This window comes from Pinus tabuliformis, chromosome 8 (assembly GCF_031772625.1).
Source record: "Pinus tabuliformis cultivar Carrire ecotype Pingquan chromosome 8, CPIR1, whole genome shotgun sequence".
Taxonomy (NCBI): Eukaryota; Viridiplantae; Streptophyta; class Pinopsida; order Pinales; family Pinaceae; genus Pinus; species Pinus tabuliformis.
This window is the reverse complement of record NC_142294.1, coordinates 1426395589-1426403132: the sequence shown is the minus strand read 5'-3', so window position 1 is coordinate 1426403132 and position 7544 is coordinate 1426395589. Positions and strand designations below refer to the sequence as shown.

Genomic DNA, 7544 nt, shown 5'->3' with positions numbered 1-7544 from the left:
AAAAAAATGAAAATAAATATAAACATAATGACAAAAATCAATAAGTTGTTATTATTTCCGCCAAAAATCATTATGCCAAACTTATATTTAGCCGATCCTTTTAACTTTTGACGTTCTAAAGAATAATGCGCTATCGGGAAAGAGAAAAAAGAGAAACCGATTATTATTAATAAGATATTTAAATATGTTTTTGATTTAATTTTGTTTTCAGCGAGATTGTAATATTAAAGTTAATTATTTAGAATCTGAAGACATTGTTATTAAGATATCTTTACACTGCCAAGGAAAATATGCTTTTTTATTAACTATTTTATATCATAATATTTGATTATAGTAAAGTTTATGTAGCGTTAATAGTAATCAATATTTTCATATATTTTTATTATTTTAAATTAGGTTTTAAAATAGTTTTTGTTTAGCTAAAAGTAGGTTTGTATAGAATTTATGGAAACACGTTAATGACACAATATTTAGAAGTATTTAGTTAGAGCAAAAGCTTATTTTTTAAAGACCGTTCTTTGAATTGTTTTTTTTTAATACAAAATAATGAATTAATTTAAATTAACACTTAATTAATTGAGTTTAGTGGTACATTTTACAGGTCAGTATTATGTGTAAAATTTTGTCCATAATTAAATTTGAAATTTTCCTATGTCTATAAAAAAAAATTAAATAATTACACAAAACATTTAAAAATATAACCCTTAAAAATTTGAAAAAATTAGATCCTTCTAAACTCATACTAAATCCGGATTTACTAACCTGAAAACTACATTCTGAACTGTATTAAAAAAATAAAAAATAAAACCGAAAGAGCCAGAACTTATCAATCCTAATAGATTTATTCCCCAAGTAGCGAGGTCGACCTGCTACCACCTCTTGAAACATTTGGTGAATTATACCATATCTGAATTGTTTCTTTTCTCTTCAACACATGAAATGATCCGACAGGGTTGGTGATCGCTTCGCAAAATCGTAAACGCGGCTCATGTCGCGTACATCCAAAGTCAAGCAATGTCGCACGCGTTCTCATTTTGTTCATAGCGTGGGCTCTACGCCAGATGCTGAATGATCCAAATATGCTCCCGCCGTCTCTGCTCGAAGTTTAAAATAAAAAATGATATGATCCAGCCATGCATATCTTTCTGTCCGCTTTTATGCCTTACATTTTCCGGTTGGGAGGATCTGATGTCTGCGATAGCTTATCCCGTGTATTTTACCGCTTACATTTGCGCCACAACCTACTACTTATCCAGTCTTTCCTTCTTATTAAATTCTGTCTGGGTTTTCTATTAATTGTCTTCATTAACAGGATATAAACAAGCCAATTGTAGGCAGATCTTATATTATTTCCTTCAGCCAGCCAACGAATTTTGGCTCTGCATTTTCAGGAAGATTTAGAGGCTACGTCTGTCGAGTACTAGCTGCAACTTTGTTATTCTTGGCATAAAAATGAGCCAGCTATCGTTTCTACTGGTTGTAGTAGCTGCCTTAAGCGTTGTAATCTGCAACCTACAAATGGTTGCAGAAGCAGGTACGAACATTAGTGAAACCATTCAAGGATTTGTGGTTCCGCAGAACGAGGCAAGAAAACAAGTGGGAATCCCTCCACTGAAATGGGATGTCAAGCTCGCAACTTATGCTCGTGTTTACGCAAGGGAAAGAAGAGGAGATTGCCTCCTTCAGCATTCCGAGGGTCCATTCGGAGAGAACATATTCTGGGGGAGTGGCAGAGACTGGAACGCTACAGAGGCAGTGGGTGCATGGGTAGATGAAAAGAAGTGGTATAACTATGAAAATAATAGCTGCAGCTCCGGTCAAGACTGCACCCACTACACTCAGATTGTTTGGAGAACAACAACTAAAGTTGGATGTGCCGTCATAAAATGTAACAGCGGTGACACGTTCATCACATGCAATTACTACCCTCCTGGAAACTATGTTGGAGCGAGACCATACTGAAACATTGGCGCCCACTGTTTAACATTCATTCTCCCGCTTGTATTTCTACCTTCTTCCATATTGTTTGTGAGATACTGGATCGTCATTTTATTCTTTTTTCAATACCATGTGTTTCTTTCTGAGGACCATTTGTATTCATTATAATAGTCATATTCTTCCAATCCATACGTATATTTCATTCTTTAAATGTAATCACAAATAAGATTGTGTGATGTTCATGTTGATTGAATAAGTTGCTGGAGCCTAATATTTTTCAAAACATCACTAATGAGTGCCATAATTTTCCAGTCCAAAAGTCATTATCAATTGTACTGCATCCGGAAAAAATTACCATATGTGAACATGCTCTATTCTTATTATTATTTGTTAAATTTAATTGAATGACAGGCAAAGTTACAACGAATTACAAGGCCAGTTATCAGCAAACTTCAAAATAAAACCAAGTGGTGCATGACGAAGTAAAGCATGATGTAATGGCCCTTCAACAATATTAGATGACTTAGTTGGAACATGATCTACACAGCTACAAAAGTTGGCCCTGAGACCAGGGATGATAAATCAATGGATTTGAAATTCCGACGGTCTTACTCTGATCTCAAACGTGGGCGCAAATTTAAAATCTGATGAAATATTTTTTTACGGGCGTTCGTTGAGTTAATTGTTTGGCCTTCTCAAAATAATGTATGGGTTTCCCTTTGCGGCCTTTTACATCTCTCTCGGCAGCTGCGCGAGGGAACCGCCAATCATCACAAATAGATCGAAAACCTTTAACTGTAAAAGAAAAGTTTAAAATATACTTTTTCATTCCTCTGAGTTTTTGTATTTTTACATTCTCACGTATTAAATTTTTAATTCTTAATATATTTTCAAATTGTTTCATTAAAAGGTTTTATACAAATTTCACTAACTTAAATTTAATTTTTTTGTTTTATAATTAATTAATGTTAACAATGCTGCAACATCCGTTTATTTATCGATGAATCCCTCGTACCGTTGTTTCTATTAGTAACATAAATGTATTAGTATTTAGATGGAAAAAGTACACCGTCGTAATCTGAATGGATTGAACTCGCCGTTTCCCTGGAATGACAAATGTACATATTAACAATTACATGGTGATTATGTGAATGTGTAGGGTTAAAAACCTTGTTCTATTTTTTTTTAATAATGTAAATATCTTTAATTTATATATTAATTATTTTTATCATTAATAATAATAATAATTTTTTTTTATGATTTTTTAAATTTTAACAAAGTAAAACTTATTGTAAAATAAGTGTAAGTTATCGGTTGTAATTTATATGGTTATGTTAGTTATATATTTTTTGATTTTGTGTGCATAATGATAACTTATATTTTAGCTCTTCACAATATTATTTATTACTATTTACATATTATATTTTATGTAAATCATATTGTTTCTCTTAGTTAGAAAAATTACATTGTGGGGTATAATCTAATAAAATCTTATTGGTCTCACTCTTACATTTATTAGCCACAAGGTAATTTCCCAAAAACATAGTTCATTGTCAAGAAACTTTGATGACTAAAACCTAGAGGACAGGGAAGCCCAAAAGACCAACAAACTTAGAAAGAAACCTATGTGCATTATGCATCATAGGATAAACTAGGTAACGAGAGAGTTCATAACTCACAATGAACATGTTTTTCCATGTGGGCCATTATACCTTCCAAGTGATCCAACCTTTCTTGAAGATGGAACTTCCCTCTTTGGATAATTTTTAATCTGTCCTACATATACCATTGATATCTCTAGAGGTCATTCGTAAAATAAATGACCACATTTCTATCATAGTGTATGTCCCTAATCTATTATTCTAGGAGAATTTTGAGTTGATGAAGTCGGTTTCCATTGTTGTCCTGCCCAAGATCAGGATCAAGAAAGCTAGGAGGGTTTATAAGATTTTGGTTGATGGCCTTTCCTTGGTTAGGAGCCTCCAGGTGTAGCCCGCTAACTTTGCCTCATTCCCCAACTCTCGTTCTTATCCTGGCACACTCATGCAAAATTAGGCACTTCTATTTAAAGTAACTGACTCTAAATCTAGGATAATTGCAGGACAAACAAAAATAGTTCTAGTCCACGCAAAGATACCATTGACTAGCCCAAATCAACAAAACGAAATTGACCCATTGACACAAATTATTCTAACCAATACACAAACCCCAACTACCATGCTAATATGACAATGCAAGCACCCATTAGCTAAGATGAAACTTGAGACCCCAGAGCCATAAATAATGAAATACAAGACCCTCCAGAAAATAGAAAATACTGAAATACCATGTTGATAATTAGTATCAACCTAAAAACTTTTTCTTATGCCACACCACCCCAAAAAAGGAATTAATAATGAGATTCAACACCAAAAAATAAACACATTTCCCTACAAACACCAAGACCACAACCACATTTCGCCCATTAACGATCTACAAAGTTGAGAAAACCCATCTGGGTGCAACAACATTTAAGAATTAAAACCAATCTGGATTACCCACATTACCTTACTCTAACACAAATATTCTAGTGGTAGGCATTGCTCCCCGTCCAATGAGCTAAGAAAAACTCCCAATTCAAGTTGTCCTGAATCTGGTCAAAGACTAAAATTCATGGAAGGGAAAATAATAGGATCCTAGACAATGTAAACTAAAGTCTAGAGAAAACTGCATGCTATAGATGGAAACCCATAATAGACTGTTGCCAACAATCTATGACCATATCCTGTAGACACCAACCAAAACCTATACAAGCATAGACCACCCCTACAATCCAATTCATTGGGATGAGGACTCAACATCCAGTAGACGCACAGTGCTTCTCTTCATAGCATAGCTTCATACCAAAACCAAACTAAGGATTTAACTCTCATTCACATAACAATATTAATTATCACATGTTTGAGGGAATTATGGAGGAGTGCCACGCCCCCCACCTTAGATACCAAGGAGGTTGGTAGGGTGGCAAGAACCCTCCAAAATACTCCCTTGTTTCAATTCTTCCACTCATTTCAAGGACTCTCAATCATTCTCCAGAATAATATGCATATGAACATACCAACTATATCATAATGGGCTGTAATGACGTATGAGAATGATGATAATATTTGTTGAATCCAAGATACTATGAGTTCCAATTTCTAGCTTTCGATGACTTTGGCTACTAGGGTACCATAAATAATTTTTTGAATAGTTGATACTACTAGTTGGGACTCTCCATCCACTTGTATATTAGAAAATCCTTCTTCCCTTGCAATCCTCAAGACTCTTTCTAGGGAAATGAATACAATCACATTATTACTAGTGAAACCACAATTACCAACATAGATGCTAAATGTATTCCTAGACCAATCTCGAAATATTCCTCCATACCTAGCCAAACCTTGGTTTCCTTTACAATCCCCATCAAATTTTAATTTAATGAATCTAAGGGGTGGAAGAGAAACAATTTGGTGATGACCCTTGAATCCATGGGATTCTAGTCTTACCATGAAGTATTCATTCCTATTGTCAGTTAACCTTCCAATCCCCTAAAAGTCATGACTTTGATATGATAGTCCCCTTAAAATTTTGTTTGACGAGTTTCCATTTGAAATTTAGTGAGGACCTTTGATCCTTGAAGATAAGTCGATTCCACTCCTTCCAAACAATCCAGAGTATGAAACCGACCACTAAGGCCCAAGCTTTATTGAAAACTAGGTTGTTGTAGAGCACTCAACACCAATCATCTAGAGTATTTCCTAGACTATTTTGTGATTTATCCAGATGTTCAAATAACTAAATTTCTATGCTATTTAATATAATTGGAAAATATATTATTTATTTAACAAAATAAATAAAGGCAACACAACATCTCTAGGCTCTTCCCTAAACATGAAGTGACTTTCTAGGGCCATGAATAGGTTGTAATTATCATTTTCAATCTTTTTTGGATGTCTTGTCAATATATTTTACTTCTAGGGTGATTTATAAGGTAGTATAGTAGTAGAATTTTGGGAAAAATGTAATGGATATTGTTTTGTTTAAGAAAACAAACTGAACTATCAACAATTACAATGGAAAGAAAAATATTTTATAATTTTATACCACCTTTAGACTAAACATCGCAACTGCCTTCGAGTCAACACAAAATAACCATTTCATTTAAGAAATAATATTAAAATTATATGTTGTTTTGTAGTAAATTTGATGAATATGTCTTCTTTGTTTTGCTTGATATATTGAGAAAATACAACATTTTTCATCCATTAATAGTGAAGATATAGGAGCCAAAAGAAATGACACGCTGAAAATCACTACATGAAAATAGTAAATTGGGGCCTCAATCAACTATGTAACTCAATTTACCTTTTTTTTTTTTTATAAGTTTCCTATTAATAAACAAGTTCATCTTCCGTAATCTGCAAGCTTGAGGAAATCCTTGATCTTGACCTGTATCCACGTGATCCAACTTATTGTGCTTTTGAGTGTAGAAAACTAGCTACCAAAGGAAATCATAACCATCCCCCCAAGCTTGATGTAAACATTACAACATAGTAACCATGTATTGGAGAAAATTAAACACGATAAAAGGATGGACTAACTACACTAAACATGAAATCGATTACCTATAAATTTTTCTTGAAGATCATTTCAAAGAATGTGAAATCTATAGAAGAGGGCTGCTACAAAAATTTTCAAATTCAACAATTGAACAAGTACTTCTATGGAAGCATGAGTTATGTGCAACAAAAATGTCATATCGATATCTAATATGTATACTATGAGAATAGACTGAGACTAATTTGAATCTTACTTTGAAACTATAATGTCATGGTTGGCTTCATTAAAACAGGGATTTAAACAACGACACTAAAAAGAAGTTAGTATTTCCTTCCCTCATGTTTATTCTCTAACAACTCTTTTACTAGAAGAGGATGAATATCAAGTAAAAAACAGATACTTCCAATCATCATTGTTGTAAGAATAACCATTCAACTACACCATAATCCATGTGCAATTAAATGATATACAAACATACAAGACAAACAACACACACAATAACTACAAGAGAGCTATTAACATACGCATAAAGCATGTTAACTATTGTTGAGATATTATTTCACTATTCAAATATTCAAGAATAAAGAGTAATCATTAAAAGCGAGATTATATATTCTTCTATAAAATGATTTGAGCAGATTGTTAAGATACATCTATTGGCTTTTAACAATAAAAAAAGTTATATCAAAAATACCTTTTTAGGATTGAGAAGCTACTCATACAAAGTGTCCTTTCCCCAAGTCATGACCTCATTCTTATTGGAAGTAGAGTATGAATAACCCATGGTGGTGCTAGATTGTCTCCTAAATAGCCCATTGAGATTTGGCCCTACGACAAACCCCATTGAAGTCAACACACGAACATAATTACATATTAAAACTTGTAAGAAATGAAATTGAATGCAAAGGGGGGATTTCCCGTTATAGTTTAGATAAAGATGTTGTCTACCGAGGTCACAATTTCACCTAGACTGTGAATTTCTTAATGGAATCCCGTGAAAAAATCTTTAAAAATTCTGAATATGG

The 7544-nt window shown here is 33.2% G+C and overlaps 1 pseudogene; it reads left to right on the top strand.

Annotated features, from left to right (window-relative positions):
* The first annotated feature begins 1452 nt into the window (after positions 1 to 1452).
* Positions 1453 to 1962, top strand: LOC149240981 (pathogenesis-related protein PR-1 pseudogene; annotated as a pseudogene).
* The last annotated feature ends 5582 nt before the right edge of the window (positions 1963 to 7544 follow it).